We start from the raw sequence: 22,009 nt of genomic DNA on the forward strand, positions 1-22,009 counted from the left end.
CCTGTTCATGTTGCCATTTTCAAACATCTGATAAATGTCAAGCCCTGTCCCTTTATAAAAAGTTTTTCCTTTTGTGTAAGGGTAAAACAAAACAAAACAGCAATGTGCAGAATGCCAGTGTGAACCATGAAGGCAACTTTCCTCACCTGAGCAGATTGCCCTGGGGAGACAGGGTAGATACCCTTCATGGAGCTGTTCCAAGCTCTTCAAACCCAGCATCAAAGCAACAACCCTCTGGCTTAGAGGTGAGAAAATGATGCCCTAAGGCACAGCTTCTGTGTCAGGCAGATAGCAAGCAATGGGCTCGTAAAACAATATTTGAAGAAAGGTAAAAAAACATGAGGGAAAGGGAAGAGTTTCTTATTAGCTGCAAAGTAAGGCTTTTCGATCACAATCTCTGACAAAGAACAGCACTATTTGGACAGTAAATCATTGTGGCCCACTGAGGAACCTGTGCTGATAAGAGCTTGACAGGCCAGGGAAGAGGTTCAGGGCTTGCAGGGAAAATCTTTCATTCCAAACACACACAGCAGACCAGCAGAGGCAGGAGGAGCAGGTACAGGCAGGCAGTTCTGAACAGGAGGGTGAAATGGGATTTCTGCTCTCTCTACAAAGAGGAGAGGAAAGCCCCTCTCAGATGCTTTTAGCTGGGAATAAAGAGGGCTGCCTTAAGATTAAGGTTCTTTTACCTATGTCTTCTTTCCATCAATTTCTGGGTCTAGTGACACAACCCAATATTAAATTGAGGCTGTCCAGAGATTCCCCTTTGTGCTCTGGGCAGGCAGGTGGCAGGGGACGGGTGACTCGGCGTGTTGTGCATTTCCTGTAAAACTTCAGACTTTTTTGGACCTGTTTACTTAACAGTGCACGAATATCATGTTCTTTCCCTTCCTTTTCCCTTCCCACTCTTCCCCTTGTGCACTTAGTTTTGTCCCCACAGCAAGAGGGAGTTTAATATGGTGTAATTTACATTAGCAAGAAGGAGGGAGATTAGAAGAAAAACAGAAAATTGAAGAGTTTAAGCACTTTCCTCTTGATTCCTCAAACACTGTAAGTATGATATTTCACTACTCTGCAGTATTTCTGGGACATATCTGAATTCTGAGAGATCTAAATTCAAGGGGTGACTGGAAAAGAAAATAAAAAACCAAAGGTTTAATTAATGTTCAGCAGATTTTCTTGTTCCTTTGCCAATGCAAGGACAGATGCAGAAGACTACACTTTGCCCTTGACACTGACCTGCACATTATTCCATTTTAACTATACCATCTTTCCAGGGACTGCTCCACAGCATTAGAGTAGAACCATCCAAACACTCATATTACTCCTATTTTCCAGTGTTCCCCTTGTTTTACCATTGCTCTTAAGTTTCAGAGAGCTTCATACAAGACTGGATGATGAGACAGAGCACCCCGTGCAGTAATCTGCCCCTGAGCCCTTACTGCCAGTCCTACAAGGGTATTATGTGCCAACAGAGCAGCAGAGAGGTTCAAAATACATTGAAGAGTCTATTTCTAAAATTTTAAGCAGTTAAGAGTTCATTGAGGCTATTCTGTGATATCTAAAGACACAAATCAGCAATGCTGAGGTTTCCTCCCCTCTCTACCTTCTACTGGTCATAGATTCTCTCTGCAGTCAACAGCTTGCTGCATCCTGTTTTTTTGTATTTTACTACTGGTCCAGCTAACCTGGCATTCACACTCTAATTTCAATTCACCTGTGAACTTTCTTGGTACAGTTGAGGGAATGGGGGGACAGAAAACATACATAGGTGTAGAAGCACTATGCTGTGCTGTGAATGAGCAAAACTACATCTAGAAAGTATTAAACAGTATTTTGAAAAGACAAGAAAACCCAACAAACAGCCAGAGCCTCCTGTCTTCCTTGTCTTCTGTGGAAAAAGGGGAATTCCGGCTCCTGCCATTAGAAATAAATTGCCAGCAGCAAGGAGGTACTAACTAGTCTGACACGGTACTTTCCCCAGGAGAAGAGAATCCTGTTATAGCACCGAGAAACATTCTCACCTCGGGCAACTGATCTTAACAGTTCAGTGTCTTAAATTTAGGGAGCAAAAAGGGAACGATGATAGCACTTGCTCTTCACTAAGGCACTTGCCTCGAGAGGCCTCTCAGTCCCACTTCAGATGAACAAAGTCACTGTCCTTCTGTCAAGCACTTAGAGGCACCACAGTTCCCTAACTCCACTGATGGGGACTACTCAAATTGGGTAAACCTTGTAAACCTTCTCACTGGAGAGACAGTGTCTTGGAGCCACTATCAAATCACACAAGAGGAGTCAGATTGGATTAGATCACAGCTAAATCTATCCCAGCATCCTGTCTGTTACAATGGTCATTAGTAGATGCAAATGGAAAGCTTGTAAGAAACAAGACAAGTATAAAGTGATCTTATACCAACCCAGCCCTCCAGGAATTAGGGGTTAGATGACTAATGTTCTCATAACTGGCTTTCACTGCAGTGAGACCCACCTTTCCTACCTCCTTGTCTCTGCTTTGAAACTGCCACCCTGTAGTCAAGATGTTTGTAGAAAAAATGCATCTGTAATGTGTTAAGATAGGAAAATTTCTCAGCAAAATTCCCCATGTATTGACAGAAATTAATGTTGAGATGACAGAAAACTTCATCTGTAGGGAGGGGTTAAAACAAAGTTCAGGGCTTGACAAAGTCTTCATCCTTGGAACTAATAAGCTGGCTTAAAAGCCCTCATCTGCTTCTTGACTGAACCCTGGATCTTGCCTCTTCCTTAAAGCACTGACACAAGGCTGTTGGATATTTGAGGACATAGAGATATTCTTGATGCTCAGGTTTAGTTCTATTCCATTTTTTAAAATAAAATATTTAGCCTAGGCACAAGAAAGATTTAAGTACACTGTTCAGGCCAGTCAGAGAATTAGATGTGGGTTCAGCTTACTTCAAACAGAAAGGCAGCATGAAACTGGGGTTTCTAAGTTCTTTTTCTGTTTCAATTTTCTGGGCTGATCCAGGAAGTCACAACCATGCAGAGTTTTCCCAACCCATTCCACACGTATGTGAGTAGACAGCAAAATGTCCAGACAAGTAGATACAAAATGTCCTTCTCTTTTCAAAGACCAGATCCAGTGAAGCTGGAAGAGGATATATTGAGAAATTCCTTAAATACTCACATAGTCCTCTTCTGTATATGGTGTCATGCAGAAAAACAAGTTGTTACTCTTGGTGCTTTATAAATGTACCAAAATTCAGATGGATTAAATTGTGCTGAATAACAGCTGGGGAAATATAATGCTATGGCTTCACAGTGAGGTATTCAAATGAAAATACCTAATTTTACATATAATTGCCTCACTATCAGTTTGCATAACTTACCTGCCAATTAATCCCCCAGTGCTGGAGGCCCTCATTTGAGGAATGGAGTGTAATCCTCGACAATTCCCCAAACCATGTGTGTGCTCAGGGATGTCTCTGGTTTGTCTCTGTGTCCTTGTAAGGGAACACATGCCACGACTGTCCTGCAGACCCTGAGAGGCAGGAGCAGGTACAGCCCAGTCCTCCCTGAGCCTTCCCAAGGTCAGGATGCAGAGCCCCTGAGGCAGCCCTGACCTGTCTCACCACAGCACAGATACTCTGCTGTTCTGACAGCCTGGCAGTTCATCACCCAGATGAAAGCTCTGATCTCCCCTGTTTGTCAGCAGAGCTGTCACAGGTGAAATTTTGCAGATTTCCCAAGGTAGGTGAAATATGACTGGGGGGCAGAGGCAGAGAGGAAGGCAGGGAATGTGCAGTTTTTTAAGTCTTCAAGATGTCACGGGCACAGAGCTTGGTGCTTCTGCCTGGCTCTTGCCCGTGACTCTACTGGAAGAGGCCTAAGGGACTGTCTTGGAATTCTCCTGATTGTCAAGGACCAGCTGCTCAGCCAATGGGCTACATATGAATTCCTCAGCTCTAGGAGGGAAAGATGTAAGCCCTATACTGAGCCATCTTCTAGACTTTCAGACTTCTAATGTTCAAGTTTAGGAGGCCCTTCTGAGCCTTAAACTTTTCTTTTCTTATACACTGCATGTTAAGTAGTTGTCCATAAAGTCTTAAATTTTGAAGTAGTTAGGTTTCTTATAAACATGGAAATTAGAATCCCGTATATCCTGCAGAGTCCTGATAGAGGGTTCTGAATCTGGTGGCAATTCCAATGCTGTGGTTCAAAGCTCTCTTTCTGTCAGAGTGCAGAATGAGACAATTTTTGATGTTGTGTTGTGAATAATAACAATGAACATCAGCTAGTCATGTTGTGGTTTTATAGCAGACACTTGAAAACAGCCACAGACCAACAATCATTTGAAGAACTCCTCAAAAAACAAGCAGCAGATGTCTTTGGAAAAGCCTAACTGTGACTGGTAGTGGAGGAAAGGGAAAACTTACAGGTTTATCAAACAGGAAAACTAGTCACAGTAAAAGGAAGTGTAGCAGGCAGAACTGATCCATCTTCATCTCTCTTAGGTATTCCCTAGCTAATCTCTCTGGTATTCCAATAAGAATTTGACAGTGCTCTACTTTCTCTGTAACTGGTCAAGCATTTAGCAAATAAACAGCAAACACTAGTGAGTTTCATTAAATAATACATTTTCTTCCCTTTCCCATTGGTATTCAAGTAGATCAGTGGCATGCTGGGAGGGGAAAGAGCTTCCACCCTGTCAGTCAATTTTGTATTTAATAAATCCTACCTTTTTTCTAAGTTTGGTTCATTCCAAACAGCTTATTTTGTGATAGCCTGAAGATGCAGGGGGGGGTCAACACTTTTTGCAAGGAAAGTCAGGGGTCAAAATCTGATACTTGCACACTGAGTACTTCTATCCTCACTGACATAATGTACACTGAATCTACTTCTGTGATTCTAGCACCCTTAGTCCCCTCTTTCTGGTCTCTCCAATATCCATGACACAACACACTTTCCTTGTGAGGAAAAAAGTGGTGAAAGTGATCAAAATAGATAATTTGGAAACCTGTGCCAGGTGTCAGTGCAGGAACTGTCTCAAGTAACTGAGCCACAATTTTAACCCTATGAAATAATTTGGTTCTAACAGATCTACTGCCCCAAGCTTTCCTAGGTGGACCTGTGTTGTTGTGTATGTATTTTATAGATTTGGCCAGTTAAGCATTGGAGGTAAAGGGCTCCTTTCCATGCAGTTCTGGGCTCTGACACTTGTCCCAGGCACCAACTCCCTGAGAGCAGAGCAGGGTTTTCCCAAAGGTAACTCCACTACACTATTCACAGCATTTATGTGGATATGGTCTTTACCTAACTAATGCCATCAAAGAGTCTCAAGGGAAAATAGAACAGAAATAGCTCAGGTTCATATCATGTGCTGCTCTGAATAATGAGGAAAAGATGATGAAAATGTGCAACCATTTATTTATCTATTTTGTATTTGGTATGAACTGCCCAACTGAAATGCCTCTAAATGGCAGGAGAAATGTTTGGAGATTAAGAACACTCCAGAGATGACATTTCCCCAGTGTGCCCTACATGGGCATATGATGAATCTCCATTATCAAAATAAACACACCTTTCTAATAAACACTGTTTATATATAAAAGAATTGGCATAGACAAATAACTTGTGGTTTATGCAAGCCAAGATTCTCTCATGGGCCCAACTGCTACAGATGAAGGGGAAACAAAACAAAAATTGATAGGACAACTCGCCCCAAGGAAAATTTTTCTTAATTGTGAAAAGTTGGAGAGTGGCTGAATGTTGAGTTCAGAAGTACAAAAGGAAATAGATATCAAGAAAGGGACAAATGCAGGGAGAGTCTTGACAGTTCTACAACTTTGCATAAGCTAAGCTGTTTTTTTCTCCACACAAAGTTTCTTGTATGTTGGCTTTTTATAGTCATGGGAGCAAACAATCTCTGTGGTTGTGTCAGGACACCACAGAGGGCAGCTTTCTCCCCAGCATCCATGTAACCCTGGAGCTGGTTGTGCAGGGTGAACACTTCCCGGAGCACTCCCAGTTCCCCAGCACGGCCCATCAGGAGGGTCACAGTGGAGCTATGGTGCATCTGGAAGGGGTGTCTGGTTTCTGAGGCGAGCGGCAGAAGCGGGACCCCAAGGGAAGGCTCTGTCCCTGACCCCCTTTGCCCTCCCTTGTTCTGATCTTTATTGGGCCGTCTGCCTCGTAGCATCAAAGGCAAAAGCAGGCCCGTGATTTGTCCTACAACAGCTCTATAAAAAACATAATTGCCCAATAACCCTCTGTCTGCAAAGCAAGCCATCTTCCTGTTTCTTCTCTCATAAAGACTATTTGACAAGCCTGTTCCATCAGCTTATAAAAACCTAGAAAGAGTTGCCTTCCCTAGAAAGAAACTTTACAGAAAAACAGAAAAGAAACTCACTTACTTTTATATATATATATATATATATATATATATATATATATATGTAGTATGTGTATGCACACAAATAGACTAAGACTTCCACAACAAGTAAAACACATAAATCATGTAAAACAGCCAAGTATTAGCGCAACAAGCAAAGGAATTATTCCTTCTTAAAGTAAGGATGTAACCCTAAATAGTGAATTTATAGTGTCAGAAATGTTCTGTAAAAAAACTGAACAAAAGTGAGGTGGGGGTGTATTGCTAAACTAAATGGGGAATGATTTAAAAATAATGTGTCAAGATTTATCCTGGATATCCTCTCATCGTTCTGAAGCTGGATATGATCAGAGACAATTTAGAATTTTTTTTTTCCTCTTTTTCTTTTAGAGCTTGTTTTCCCACATAATAACATTGTTGCAAGACTCACCAACAAAAATGATTCTTTAGCCTTCCTTTCAATAAGTACACAGTAAATTGTCCAGTCACCTTCTGGTTAGTGTAGGGAGTAGCTCATTCAGGTGACATTCTGTCCTCAAGCATCCTTGAGAAAATACAGAGAAACTTCAAATTAAATTGCTATACTTAAACTTTAAATCGAGACCGTTTTGTGCTTCAGCCACTAAAAAGTAGTTTGAAGTAATCCTTTGAATAATCTTGCTCTGATGTTTTTAAAAGATCAGTTATCGAACAACTTGTCTGACTGTCACAGGTTTCATTTGAAATATTGGACATAGATATACAATTAGTTTGATTTGTGGTGCTCAGATTTACACTCCTGGCAAATGTAGGAATATTGCATTTTAATTTACTTTCAATACAAAATAGTTGCTTTGATATGCCTGAGAACAAACGCCTTGGGATCTGTTCCTCCCAAATGATGTCAAGTAAGAATTCCTCTATTAACATCAGTGGATGAAGGATCAGGCCTTCAAAAACAAAGAATTTATGACTCCTGCTATGGGCCAAATCTCAACGTGTTTACTTTATTACACATGCAATACTGTTGAAATCAATGAGGACAAAATGAGAAGGGTGATGCCAAAGCTAAGGGAAGGTCCTGACTTCAGATTCCACTGCTTTAAATCCAGGGATGTTTCAGAATTCTCCAATTTCACACTGGTGTTTTGAGTAAGCAAAAAAAACCCCAAATCTGGAACAAGGGTAAAACCACAAACTCTAAGTGGCCCTTGCAGATAAGGCCACTCTGAGTAGATGTATACATAGAGTGTTGAATAATGCCTGAAATTTAGAAATTTCAAATAACAATAATTTCATTCATGGTACATAGGATGTCTCTTCACGTACTTTTCCTAGCTGTTTTTCAGTCTTATACAGGAATTAAATCTTTCTTTTCCGTTCAGCTATCTGTGCTCTGGTTTTTATTCACATAACTAATTGTCTCTGTGGGACTGAATCTTGATTACAATTATCTGTCTCCAGAATTTTATACAGCTGTCAGTCGTTGCTGGCTAACAGTTTGCTTCCAACACCCACTCGCTTGGTTTCTTATCATGCACTGGTTCATCTCTCTTTAGGGCCCTCCTGAGATTAGACAAACGAGTTGTCAAAAAAGAACCATTTTCCAAGCCTTCTCTACTTTTTCTGCATTCTTTCTGTTCAACACAAGGTCATCTACACAGGGGACTGAGCCCTGCACTCCCCTAGCAGATTCCACTGCATCTTTTCAGTAGTTTCACTCCTAAACTATCTTCTGCTCCCGCCTGGGACCCCTGCAGGATCCTTCCTTCCCCTTGTACCTAGTGGAGAAGCAACCTCTCTGCAACTTTTCACAAACTGGAAGGAATTAATGTCCCAAGGAGCTACATTCAGAGCGACCTGCCCAGTGTGGACCTGTAGCTCAAGGCAGTCCAGTAGGCCTGTCTTACAATGTGAGATGATGCAGGAGTCCTATGTGTTGTCTCAAATTCGGTAAGACCAAAGAACTAAATTCAGTGTCTGCCTCTTTCTAGTGATGTTTCAACTCTTCTCTCAAATCTTCTTAGTCCTCCCCCTATCTCCTCCCTGCATAGGTCTCTCCCTCTTAGTTCATCTAGGTGGTGAACAGAAATATTCTTGGAACACTTTCAGCAGTAATGTACAAACAGAGAATGCTGAGCCCATCCTATGATGGCAAGATGGCATTTTTGCTCAATGAAGATGTCAGGCACAAACTCACATACAACTCACCCGGAACAGTGGACAGAGAGTGACCAGTCATACCTTGGGCATCTCAGTCTTATTCTACCTACTTCCCAAGCTGGGAATTCTTCCTTCTTCATGTCTCCAGTAGACTGCTGTTCAGCAGCCTCCTCCTCCCACCCAGTTTGCCTCAGGGACCCCCTAGTGATTCTCCCCTGTGCTGAGGAAAGCTCTCAGCAGAGGCCATGCCCATCTCAGAACCATGCCAGCATAGACACCTCCCCCTGGGGGAAGCAGAGAACCACACTGAGCTCCCTACTTCTGGAAGGTTCCTGAGTACTCTTCTGCTTTAGGTAGCTCCTAAATATGCCAAACTCCAGGCTTAAAAGTTGTGCCAGGTCCAACATCAGCACTGAACAACCAGAACTTGGACCAAAACCCCACATGGGAAGGAGTTTTCACTCAAAAGAGATGCTGGGTTGGTTGATGTCCTCATACCTCTAATCTTATCAGTTTTGAGGGTTTCTCCCAAGGAGAAAATGGACCCAAAGGTGGGGTTTCACCTGTAGCTTTGGAATTGATGCAATACAGGGAGGTTATAAAAAGCAAATGACATGATATTGTACAGAATCATTGCTCCTGAAGATGGCAGGTTAAACTTGTCTGGGCCACCGCACTGTAATGCTGTATGTGTATGAAGGTTGTGTTACACACATTGCATGATGCCTACAGTAGTAATTCCAAATTCTATCATATTGGAGAAGAAACTGTATACCATTTGTGAGGATATATACTCTTAGAATGCAGTATTTATGTAGTATATTCTACTGATTTCTATGAGGAAAGCAGAAAGGTGCTGGACACAGCATTAACCATGACAGAATGAACTTCTGAGCAAAAACTAGAAATTAAAGTCTGCTTTTAAAAAATGAAGTGATGTGTCAGTGGTGAAAAAAAGTCCATGCTGACTTTTTTTCCAGCAGGAACATATTGTATTTAGTCTCCTCCATAGATGCTGGTGTAGTAAAAATATAACTTGTCTTGAAACATTAAAGAAATGAAGTTGACCACTGTGATACTGAGATCTGTGGCCCAGAGCCTTCCAGCCCAGAGTTTAACTTCAAGCCTCCCTGCTCAGAAACTGTTCACAAAGTTGTTTAAAATGAAGGTCTCAATCCTGCTTAGCAGATCTGCATGGTATAAAGTTGAGCTAAACCAGAGCCTTGTTAAACAAAATAGGGCTCAGTTCTGGCTTGGCAGTTTGCTCCTGCTGTACAGAACTGAGACTCAAAGTAGAAGCAGATTAAAAAAATCATGGAAGAACAAAACTTTCGTCTTGTTCCATCACTAAGGTTCTTAGACATGTTGAAAAATAAACAGCCAGCAACTTTTACAGCAGCAGGACTTGGAGTGAGCTATTGGGAAATGCACTAAATCTTTAAAGGAGGTACACCTTTGGAAATATTTTATAGACACTCATCTCCCCAGCAGGAAAGCTAGTGCTGGAAAGAGACATCTTTAACAAATAAATAATAGTTTATTAAGTCACTTGTCTCCACAGCAGGAAATAAAGTGGGAGGTGGAAAGGAGGGTGGTGGATTGACAAAAGAAGGCAAACAAAAAACGTTACCCTTGCAACCCCTCTGCTCCAACAGAGCTGTATTTATTTAAAACACTCTTCTCCTAAGACAGATGGAAAAAATAATTAACCCAGCCACCCACCCCTTTTATTAAACTCCTTTGTGACCACCAGGGATACGATTAACATGGCCACCATAAAAACCCAGTCCCCTACTCTCAAAATAAAGAGAAAAACACAAGCAAGAGTGAGACACCGTGCAGGGCAGGAAGTAAATTAAGAACCTGCCTTTAGGGCAGTGAAATATTTTTCTGAGTACCTGCTGGAAAATTTCACAGAATCACAGTGAAGGGGTAAGCATTCAGTTTATCTCAGTATGGCCTTGAGGACTCACTTCTGTGAGAGTCCTCCTCTTGGGCAACCAGCTTCTGTGGAAACTCTGTGGAACTGCCATCACCCAACAGCGGAGTAGGGAGAGGGCACAGTGCCACTGGAGCACAGAAGGGCAATTTACAAGTTGTCCCATGCTTTCCCTGTTTTGAAGCTTGCCCAGATCCTCTGATGTCCCATGTGCAATCACAGAAATTCTTGGGGTGCTAGTTATCTATCTAAATTTTTCATTCACTGGACTTTTCTATCATCTTCCTATTGCTGCTTCAAGGCATTCCATGCCTATGGAAGGCCAGGCCAGATTTCCCCAGGAAAAGCTACCTTCATTTATACAGTGGAAGTCAGATTTCTCTAGATGTTTGCACAGCACAATGGCAAATCCAGGAACATTGATCCCAAACAGCAGATTTTTTTTCTCTCTCTACTACTGCCTTTTATAGTCACCTGTATCTCCGTTTCCAGATCAAATTAGCATCTTGTCCAGAAGATCAAAGATGCTCAGGTCAAACAACTTTCACCCCTTTGTGATGATTCTTCTGGGATCTCCTAAACTCCTCTGCATCATTAGAATCATAGGGAAAACAGATCTATCTGTGGCTATATACATGTTCTCATGGGCCAAGTGGTTACAAAACCAGATGAAAACAAATTAATAGAAGGTTATAGCAGGCTTTGTGTGCCTGAGTCTGCAGTTACACGAGTCCATACTGGGGGCATCACCACACTTAGACACTGACTTCGCTGTGCTACTTCCATGTTACCTTTAGCAATAAACTTGCCCTTTCTGAACATGTGTATACTGACATTCACTCCTGACTGCAGCATTTCATTTGTTAGGATTACCCCAGGCAAGAGGAGATCAGCCAGAATCACTGTGTAGAAAAGGCTTTTCATCATAGCAGCCTGACTAAAAATGTTACGTATTTTGTCTACCAGAACACAATGGTGATAAGAAACCGTGCCAAATGTGGCAGCCTAGAACTACAAGCTGCCAGGGTAAAATGATAGTCATCTCTAAGGTTTAAGATCTGTCAGCTTCCCAAACCAAAGATTTCTATTCTGTGATTGCCAAGGAAGCTCCCTGCACACTGCCATCATTATGTAAGGAAGCACTGAAAACATTCTGAGTATCTTGTGAGAACACATTCAAAGAAAATATTCCTCAATACATTAGATTTCAAGCTGACCTGGAAAGCATTTTGCTCACCTTCTATTAACCAAAGCCCTGATTGTTCTGTTCTTTGTCCCTTAGGAAAAACTGGAGGCCTGAGGGCTTAGTCAGAACCTGTTCCTGTAGAACATTAGTACCCCCTGTGCTGTGGTAGATGGTGACAATGGGAGGATAAGAGGTACCAGCTCAAGTAAAGGATGAACAAATCCACTTGTATGGACAAAAGGTCCGCATTGAGCTGTCCAAGTGACAACTGTTTACAGTTTTCTGTAAATACAGAGAAGAGATACCTGGAGTGCAGCTAAAAGGAACATAGAACCCATACTGATAATCTGGACCGAAGTAGATGTTCCCATTTTAATAAGGGACCGTTTTAAACAAAAATAAGAATAGTAGCTCTGTATAGGTCAAAATCTCTCCAGACCCCTTGGTAGAGTGAAGTTTTATTTAGCAAATGGTTTCAAAATACATGATTGAGTAGGAACAGAGGGATGGGGAGGTGGTAACTATGATACTATCCATTTAGGCCAACGGTAATCAAAATCAGAAAATTATACCTAATATTTGCTAGTCTCTCATTTCTTAGAAGAGCCAAACACTACAGTACGTGTTGTTACAGATAATGGGGGGTGGATAACCAGGCTACTGGAGGAGATTGCAGATATTAGGGAATGTTAGACTAGCACAGTGTGGTTCAGCAAAAGGGCACTGAGTCAGGAAAATGCATTTACTGCTGGCTGTGCCACTAGAGTGTTTTGAGTAAATAACTTTGTCCCTATCTGTGAAATGATAAGGAGAAATGGGCTTTCTTTGTAAGACATATATTGACATAAATGGATAAGAAGTGTTAAAATGAAAGATAAAAGTTACTGGATAGCTGAGACTGGACTTAGAGCATTACTGGAAGGTACAGTCTAGCTGGAACTAGGGGAAATGCTAACTAGGCTGCATGTGGAAGTCTCATAAAAGTATCTTTCATGACTATGTGGAGATGACAGCATCATAACTTTAATGTCCTGTCTGGATAGCTTTTATACAGCAATGTGCATCCTGTTTGGCAAAGCTGAGGATATCTTCATACATATATTTTAATGCCTAGCTGCTACCTATCTAACTACTTTAAAAGCAGTTTTAGTTTATATGAATTTTATCACATTGTCAGGGAGGATCAGAAGTGAGTATCTGAGCGTTGGGATCAGAGGGAGAGACTGACCTTGCCAGATTTTCAACTTCTGGTTATTGGCAGTCCAAGTATTTCTTCTGCTGCTCTGACAACCAATCTGTTTGTCTGGCAAGCAGTCATGAAACAGTTGATGTGGGCTGGCCCTGCTCACTGGCATTTCATCATCACTTGTAGCATTCATCTGCTGCTTGTGGAGATGGCTCTCAAAAGAGAGATTTTTGAGGGGTTTAATCAATTTCCGGAGTTCTGCCCATCAACATTGTCTTCATTTCCTGCCACTTCATAAAACAGGCTCAAGTTACAGTAACAGACTTGTTTTGGGTTATTCTAAATAACTCCACTGAGCTGCTTCAAGTTTACACTCATGAGGAATCCTGCTGCAAAGACTATGGGGATTGATGGGAATTTTCATATCAGCCTTGATTCTTCATTGTTCAAATCTATCAAAATTTTACCATTCGCTTGAAGCAGGAATAAATGCCTAAAGAAGTGGTAGTTAATCCCTCACCATGTAAATTGTTCATGGATTGGGAAAAGTAACAAAGCAGTTAAAAAAAATAGTCTGAATCCTGTACGGAATGAATGCCATAAATTTTGCATTTAAGTAATTTCATCTAATATTTAACTAAGAACTAATGGGTGCTGGTCTCTTGTTTTCTTCTGAAAGAAATCAATTTCTTAGCTGTATGGCAGTATTGTATAAAAAGAATTACTGTGTACATAAAAATTTTCAGGCTCTTACCTAGGAATTTCTGGTAGAGTTTAGTTTCTATGGGATAAAACTTTGCCTCATTAGAATGTTAAAGTTTCAGGACTCTGAAGTAAACTTATACTAGTGGTAGCCTGGAGGGGTATCAGGGACTGGACTGCGGATGCTAAGGAAAGCTGAACTGCATTAGGTGCATTGATTGCCATTTAATTTAAAATGGCTTTCTCAAACAAGTTTCCCTGTTTGTTTATTGACATGATTTTCCTAAACAACTTTGTCTCACTGATACCCAAATCCACAATCCATTCATGCACAGGACACTGGATTAAAGGTGTCTTCTGATGTGACAGCTAGAGGGTTTTTTAGAGAAAGTCGGGTTTATATTTTTTCCCCTATTATTTGGCAGGTGAATAAGGAAATAATAATCTAAACCAGCAGAATTACAGGTGACAGTGGGGGATTAGAGAGAGAGAAAAACTGCTCAGCATTGACCATCTTCAGTAAGAGCTGCTGTGCTGTCACAAAGTTGCTTGAGCTGGTCTTTAATTACTGTGAGGTAACAGACTACATAAGAGCACATGATCTAATAAGATTTTATGGGACACAAAGTTTAGGTTCAAGTTTTTAACAGCAAGTGATTACAAAACTGAAATTCTCCACCTTATTTACATTTTAATTTCAAATAAAATAGTATGTCCCCAAATAAAATTGTATGTTTAACTTCTGTAGCACGGTAAAATGGGTTTGCTTGTACTTGAGCAAGTTTAATACATTTCAATGCTGTCACTGTCTCAACCAATGCCTATAATTTTGCTTTTGAGACTAGCCCACTTTTGACAGACAATTCAAAGAGATGGCTCAATTGTGTCAGGAAAAAAAATCTTTCTAGGACCTGATATTTAACCAAAATTTTCTGTGTAAGTCAACCAACTGTTTATCTTGAATTATTGACAGCTTTTCACAACATAACAAACTTGAATTGAATATTCTTTTCTGTTCATTTTTCCTCTTGTATCTCCTCTTGTAATAACAAAGCTGAGGAGGCTGGAAACATGGTTTGTTTAGAGAGAAAGTGACAAGCACAAATGTGTGCTTTGACATGAAGATTCCTGGTCTTAAGGAAAACAGAAGTGTTAGAAAGCAGGAAATCCTGATCCTGGAAGAAAATTACTTTATGTACTTCTGAAAACTTGGGGTAAATTTAATTAGCTGGCACAAGGGGACAAAAAAAATTTGTATGCTTTCAAAGTACTGTGCATGGTCAGGTGTTCTAAAAACACTGTCAAGAGTTACTGTGATTAATCAATACTGTTGTGCCACTTGCATAAAAACTCATTTCCTGGCAAATGAATGATGATTTCAGGCAGACCAGCCTAATTAGACAATATCTGTTTATGTAGCCATCTATTTTGTACTGTACAAACAGTAATAATAAATAATAGGTGAAAATGGATTCTAAGAACCTGACCAAATATGCATTTAGTTGAACACACTCCTTCCATTGGCTTCATTGGCTTGAACCATTGTTCATCCTGGAATGCTGAAGAGTATTGAAATGAAAAGATTTAGCAAAAAAGATAGGATTTTGTCATTGGAGATGATATTGATGCTTATCCAACACACAGAAATCCTAAATCCTAAAACTCTGCAAAGCACTAAGTATGGTTAACACACCCTGCCTTTCATTATGTGTCTAGTTTAAATTGCTGTGGCTCTGACTCACTGAAGCACTTAGTCCTGTGTTTGACTGCAGGAAAACTGAAACACACAACAGGTCAGATTGTGTATATGCTAAAATGCTTTTGGAGATTCAAATTAGGAAGCTCCAAATTCATTGCATTACATTACATTATCAGATTTTGAAATGCAAAGAGATACTATAAAATTTGGTATTATTCTATATTTGTTTCCCAAACAAATATCATGGACAAAGAAAATGAAAACCCAAGTACTCAGTTTGGGAAACAAATCAAGGCTGTTCGTGTACAACTGCATATTCTAACAGTGTACCCAGCCCCAGCCCTGTGTATGACAAAGGAGATGCCAGACTCAGGCGTTATGTGCTGGATCTTTTTCTAGTCTTTCTGCCACTCCTAGTTCAAGCAAATATCTTTAAAAAGAATACGAAAAACTCAAGGGAAGTTTGGTCTGGATTAAGAACTCAGAAAAAAAATGGACAAGGAAATAAGAACAAAGTAAAGCTTGCAGCCTTAGTGAAGACAGTACATACAAAATCTTTTTGTAACTGAATGATTTGGATTTTGCAGCAGTCTGATTCCCTCTGATAGAATGATCAGTAATCTTTCCTCAGTCACTGTCTATAAAATAATAAAACCTATTTTCTCCTGATTTGGATATTCAGATACACTGTGTCTTGGCATATTACTATGAAAACCTTCCAAGAAAATTATTGCAGCATTTTTCTTAGTCCAAGAGCAAACTACATGCTCAGATCTGGTTTGGGTTTTTTTTTCTTTTTTTAAAGCAGTATGGATAAAGAAAGATTGATGATTCTGATTGGGTTCATAATAACAACAGGCAGCCCTTTACAAAACTCTCAAGGCTTGAGAGAAATCCCAGCATCCACACAATAGCTGGTGCTCCTACTCCTGCTTTTGTCAAGTGTCTGAAATTGTAGCTCCTACTGACCTGAGTCATTTAATCACTGCCATGAAATGGACATAAGAATTAGTCAAATATGCAATTTATTTCTCCACAGAATTCCTAAATTTGTAATTTAGTTGCACTGAAAATATGGGAATGGACAAGGTCAACAGGAAGAAACAGGAAAGGAAAAAAGTAAAGGCTATAGCTGTTACATTTTGTGAAAAGATGTTGCTTTGGTTGCTAGCACAGTAAGAGGCATGACGTGATAGCAGGTTTATTCATTTTTAATTATGGACATGGCTTTATCTGCAATTCTTCCTCCCCCTCCACTAACTGCCCCCCTCCTTTTTCCTCCCGTCCCCTGGGGCAGCACTGTGGTGGGGCTCAATCACTCTTTTATTAGTTGTGATATACTGTGGCTAATTCCCTTAATCTGGACCTTGCTTTCCTATAAAGCCCAGACCTCAGGTATTGAATTTCCCTGATCAAAGTGCAACCAGTGTGGGACACAGCAATCTCCACTAAACAGGGGAGCTTGGGAAAGCTCGTAAATGGAGTCAAAGAAATACACACACACAACGCACTCACAAGATGGTGCAATCAATTGGTAGAACAATCACGTGTGAAATATTACTGGCTCCTTAAAGTGCTGGTTCTGGGATTTACTGCAGTGTATTAATCTGCTATGCTTAATGCATTGACCTTTCACCCCCAGCAATTCAGTAGACAGGGCTTGAATTGCCAGGAGCTGATACAACGGATTAGGAGCAGAAAGACCCCACCACACTCAAGTGCCATGGCAGCCCTAAAGCATACCACCAGTAACTTCTCCATCTTTCCTAATAGATACTGCCAGACAATGTGGCTACCACAGAAAGGACTGTATTGACAGCAGAATTTCTGGAAGGGGAGATAGTAGAAATAAGGCTTGTGTTTATTGTTATAAAACAATAGAGAAGGGCAGTCTTGTGACTGAGTCACAAGACAGAGATTTAGAAGAATTGGTTTTATTCCGTATAGTCATTCTCTCCTTGTGTGTGACCTTAGGCAAGACAATTCACTTCTTAGGATGTATCTTTCCTATCTGTAAATCTGGGATAATAGCACTTCTCTGATTTTCTCAGGGGCAGCGTGGAGGCTTTGTTCACTGACATTTGGAAGGCCCTTTATGATCACAGGATTAAAGGTGTTACATGTTCATGCAAAATAGTATGGTACTCTGTACATTAAATTTCCATCTGGATGGAGAAGAGAATGAAGAGAACCTCCCTTCATATGTAGACCGGGAAATTCAATCATTAATCTAACAGTTTTCTTCTATGAGTGCTGTGTTGAACCAAAAAGTTAACTCAGATCTAAAAATCAGTGCTATGCAGACTTGAGGAAATGTGTAGAAATAAATGAGATGGAGAGCAATGCATATCTATAATTGTGAGATAATCACATGTCCTTCTCCTTCCTTGGTCATTCAAAGTCTCAACATTTCATGTACAGCAAACCTTTTGGAATTCAATTTCCAATGTTAACTCTTCAATGTCAACTTTATTCCATATAATTAAACAAACAGTGCAACTGAATTTGAGAGGAGTGTCCAAAAAACCTCATAAAGGAGATTATTCTAAGTAATTGCTATCAAATGCCATTAAATTCTGAATAGCGTTAAGCCCCTTCCACCCGCCTGCACAGGCACTCTCATTTAGGATTAAAGGAACCTTTATTTGATTTGTTTTACTTCAATACAAAATAAATTAGGCTGACCTGAATTAAGGCCTCTTTGATACTCAGGAAGAGTGTCTACACAGGGATTTACTATACTTTAATTGGTCCACTTCAAAAGTTAATTTGGATATTTTTTCACAAAATGCTCTGAAGCTACCCTAGAGTACATGTGTCATATTTATAAAATGGCAGAGAAATTCAAGCACAGGGCTCTGTGAATCTACATTCAGAATTTACCACTTCAATAAGCATATTGGCACTGCTGAGTAGCCCTCAGAACTGGAATATACTTAAGTGATAAATGGTGAAATTCACCTCACCAAACTTTGGTTGTCCAAAGTCAGGTCTCTAAGTTTGTTACATGTCCTAACTCCACAGAAAGATGTGCAAACCTAGAGGATGACAAAGCCATCGTGGTAGGAATCTCTGAGGCTGCTGTTACAGGGTTGCTGTAGATCCACATAAGGGGAGGTTGTCCCCAAAAGTTCACCTCATATTCCCTTGTCCTTAGCTGCGTGTTTCCCCATGTTTCTTGTGCCAGCAAGCATTTACACAGCCGCGGAACAAATCAAGTCGGGAAACTGATCCAACCCAAACCAACTCTGAACAATACCAACAATGAGAAGAGAGAGAAAAACATGAGTTATGCATCTTGACTTAAGCTGGCTTAATTTTGATTGTGCGACCGTATCCGAAAAAAAGCAGGATGAATTCTTTTCCAGAGATATTTCTTTCAGTCTACCAATTATATGAGCTTTGCAAGTTAATTTATAGCAAACACCTAACTGAAGACAACTGAGGAGAAAGAAACTTATCCCCAAGAAATCGTACTTGTGCCAGCTCCTATGAATGGAAGTACATCTGAGTTTCTGAGCAATATTTATACCTCGGAACTTGTGGTTAACTGTCTTTCCTTCAATTTTTCACAGCAAACATTGAAAAGACAGTTGAAAACTCTTTTAAGTGCACAATTAATTGTACCTTAAAGGAACCTGGTTTTCAGAAAACACTGGGAGCCAGTCCTGTGAAAACCATCACTCATGTAGGGCATCCAGAACTGCTAACCAGTTTTGAGACTGTTGGCCCTATCTAAAAAGAGCTGAGTTTGCATAAATTAACTTTAAAATAAATCAATACATATATATATGAATCCAGCCATGTGCACATCAAGAAATCATTTTTGTATGTGCGGCACTGCTGATCCTGTTACACATGGATCAGACAACACATCATGTGTTTCAAGAGTATCTTAACTCCTGGTCAAAAGGCCTGAGTGCTCAACTTGAACAGCCTGAAAACCAGAACCCCTGACATCATAACACAAGGACTTGGGAGTAGCAATGGGCAGAAGAGATGAATAGTATAAGAGTTGAGAATGGATCTGAAGGAAAGGGATGTCACAGGGCCACAAAGGACAGTTGGCACATTTCTTTGCCCTGGTGGGTTTGCGGGCCCTGCTGCTCACTGCCTGACATCAGCCACTTGGAATGCCAGTAATATAACACCCCTGTGACACTCGTGCTCCTGCCGTACAGTTTTATTGCCCTGCTTCCACTCTCTCTGGTTTATATCGGATTGTGTTTTCCAAAGACAGGCAATAAAGAAGGGAGGAGGGGAAGGAGGATTTATAGCCTGCTAAACTAAACTTCCCTGGGCTTGCTGTCCTCTGTCCCAGCCCTCCTCTTGCTGCCTTGACTGGTCTGGAAGAACAGTGCTTACAGCAAGGTCTCAGGGTGTGAAGGACGAGGCTTGTCAGAGACTACTTGGGTTCTCTTCTTGGGAGGTCAGGGAGCACACCCCGGTCACCCACCAGCTCTGCTCCCTCAGTGTCCCAGGCACTGTGCCCTGCTGCCATGGAAAAGCATGGTGGTGGTGTCATATGCTAATAATCTTGACTCGCATACTTAGAGTTTGCCACACAAGTCTCTCACTGTTTGTGGAAGAATTGTGGAACAGCTAAAGGCTTACAAAAATCTGCCTCAATACAGGCATCTGTGGCACTTCTGCTTCTGAGAAATGATTGCCAAGGTCTCTATGTCAGCTGATTTGAGCTGAGGATATACAGCTGAAAACAATTGCAACTGCAGTTTTCTGGAAGAGGGAGCTAAAAGCCTGAAAGGCTGCCATTTAGACATATCTGCTTTGTGACAGGCACAATAATAGCACCATATGATTATGGCATTCTCTGTAAACATGGGAGGTGGGACAGAGGATATGAAGTTGGATTTGGGACAGGGAGAATAATTTCTACACAGCAAATATGGGGTGAAAGGCTCATAAAGGGCGCAAGTCCCTAAAAAAAAAAAAATTCATCTGACATGAAAATTCCACTTAGTGGAACACTCAAACTCCTGTGCTATTCAGAGTTTTTAAAACATCCAGTCTTTGCCAGTATTTCCTGGGAGATGGGATAAATAGATGGCATTCTTCCCTACTGGATTTTCAGTGTGATGTGGTATAGGACAGAGAGAATGAGAGCAAAGTAACTTTGTGACTCAAGTCACTGCATTCAGGTAACTGTAGTGGGGAGGGAGACAAATGACAGTAAAATGCAAGCACATGCACCATGTAAACAGTGAAATTACAGTGTGCTCTGCTGTGATAAAACTGTCAAGTGTCTCTGAACTGCCTGTCATTGACAGAAATTTTAAACCAGCTCTTACTAGTGTGATCTCACAGTACCAGATGCTCCCCTCTGCTCTCTCCATCACTGCTTCCTGCTCACCTCCACCTCTGGCAGCTGCCCCAGCCGTGGTGGGCAAGGGGAACACACCAGGCAGTGGAAGGGATTGCCTCAGCTTCTCTGGGGAGTAGAACAAGTAGGATGGGATGAAATGCAGAATGACAAGTGCAGTCTGCAGGGGACTTGTGAAACTATGATGTTCAAATTGTTTTAAGACAGCACTCAACAAAGAACAGTGTTTTCTTTGCACTGTGAGGAAAAAATCAGCAGAGATGAGTGGTGTAATGTGACTTCTGAAGGTACCACTTCTCTGAAAGCCTGCCTGTCACAGCTTCTCAGTCCAGTTCAGCTGCACACCACCGGACATGCCAAATGATACCAATCAAAAACCACCCATCACTTAGGTTAGGAAGTGTTTTTTTTACACTTGTTGTCTTTCCTTTTTAATTTTCTCTCATGAACCAAAATGGTGTTGTGCTCCATAGAACAACATGTAAAAAAGAAGGGAATCCATGTTGGACACTGGTCACTTCTCCCATTTCACTTGTAAGCTAAGCCTGGTTTTTCTCACAAAAAGCGGAAAGATGGTTCCAACTTCATGAGCTTTTTATTTCCTTCTTAGTTTTGTACAGAGGTAGCAACTCCTGTAAATGGTTTCCCTATAAGTCTTGAGGGTAAAACACTACTCAGGGCAGGTTCTTGTGTTTTTATGCTTTGTTATTATCTGTTGTAAGAAGAAAAAAACCATACAGGGCAGAGGGAGAAGGCAAACCTGATGTATAGAAAGCATCCACTACATTCAGAGAGAAATCCCTTCTCTTCTCTAGCTCTAGGGACAAGATGTTTTGTATACTGTGCACTCATAATTTATTTACACCTCTACTCCTTATGCTTTGTATGTCTTTAGAAACTGGAACTTAATATTAATATTAATAATAACAACATTCCAATTATTATTTAAATAAAAATTCCAGCTTCACAAAGTCTCAGGGAATGCAACTGTGCTATTCTCTGTGGTGCATCACACCGATGTGCAAGGCTTGAAGCAGCAGCCAAAATTCTCAAAAATGCAGTGAAACACAAACTGAGTATTAAAATATGGTTTACCTTTTGCTGCAATGACAGGGTATGTTAAATGCAAAAGTGTCTCTAGACAGTATTACTGACTGATAAGCAAAGACCACATCAGAATAATTAAAGCCTACTTCTTTATAAAGAGAACCAGCATAAACTGGCTAAGGACTCCTTTTTACCTGTTAGTTCCTGGAAGATCAACTGTTCTGGACACTTCTAAATAAACTGGCATTACTCATCCATAACACATCTATTCATACTTAAATTCTCCCTGTTCAGAGCAAGAGATAAAGGCACCATTTACACTCCAGAATTACAGATTAGATCTAAGTGGAAGTTATATTTGCTCATCCTTCACTGATCATCTACTTGGGAATTAATTTTG

At 40.7% G+C, this 22,009-nt stretch overlaps 1 long non-coding RNA gene across 5 annotated transcripts in view; it reads right to left on the bottom strand.

Moving 5' to 3' along the window:
• Positions 1 to 22,009, bottom strand: part of LOC128816212 (uncharacterized) — a 66,020-nt gene that overhangs the window by 38,348 nt on the left and 5,663 nt on the right. For all 5 annotated transcript variants that reach the window (XR_008439816.1, XR_008439814.1, XR_008439815.1 and 2 more), the window contains exon 2: positions 6,798 to 6,911. This is a non-coding gene — a long non-coding RNA (uncharacterized LOC128816212). The remainder of the gene's footprint in view (positions 1 to 6,797; positions 6,912 to 22,009) is intronic.

This window comes from Vidua macroura, chromosome 18 (assembly GCF_024509145.1).
Source record: "Vidua macroura isolate BioBank_ID:100142 chromosome 18, ASM2450914v1, whole genome shotgun sequence".
NCBI classification, from domain to species: domain Eukaryota; kingdom Metazoa; phylum Chordata; class Aves; order Passeriformes; family Viduidae; genus Vidua; species Vidua macroura.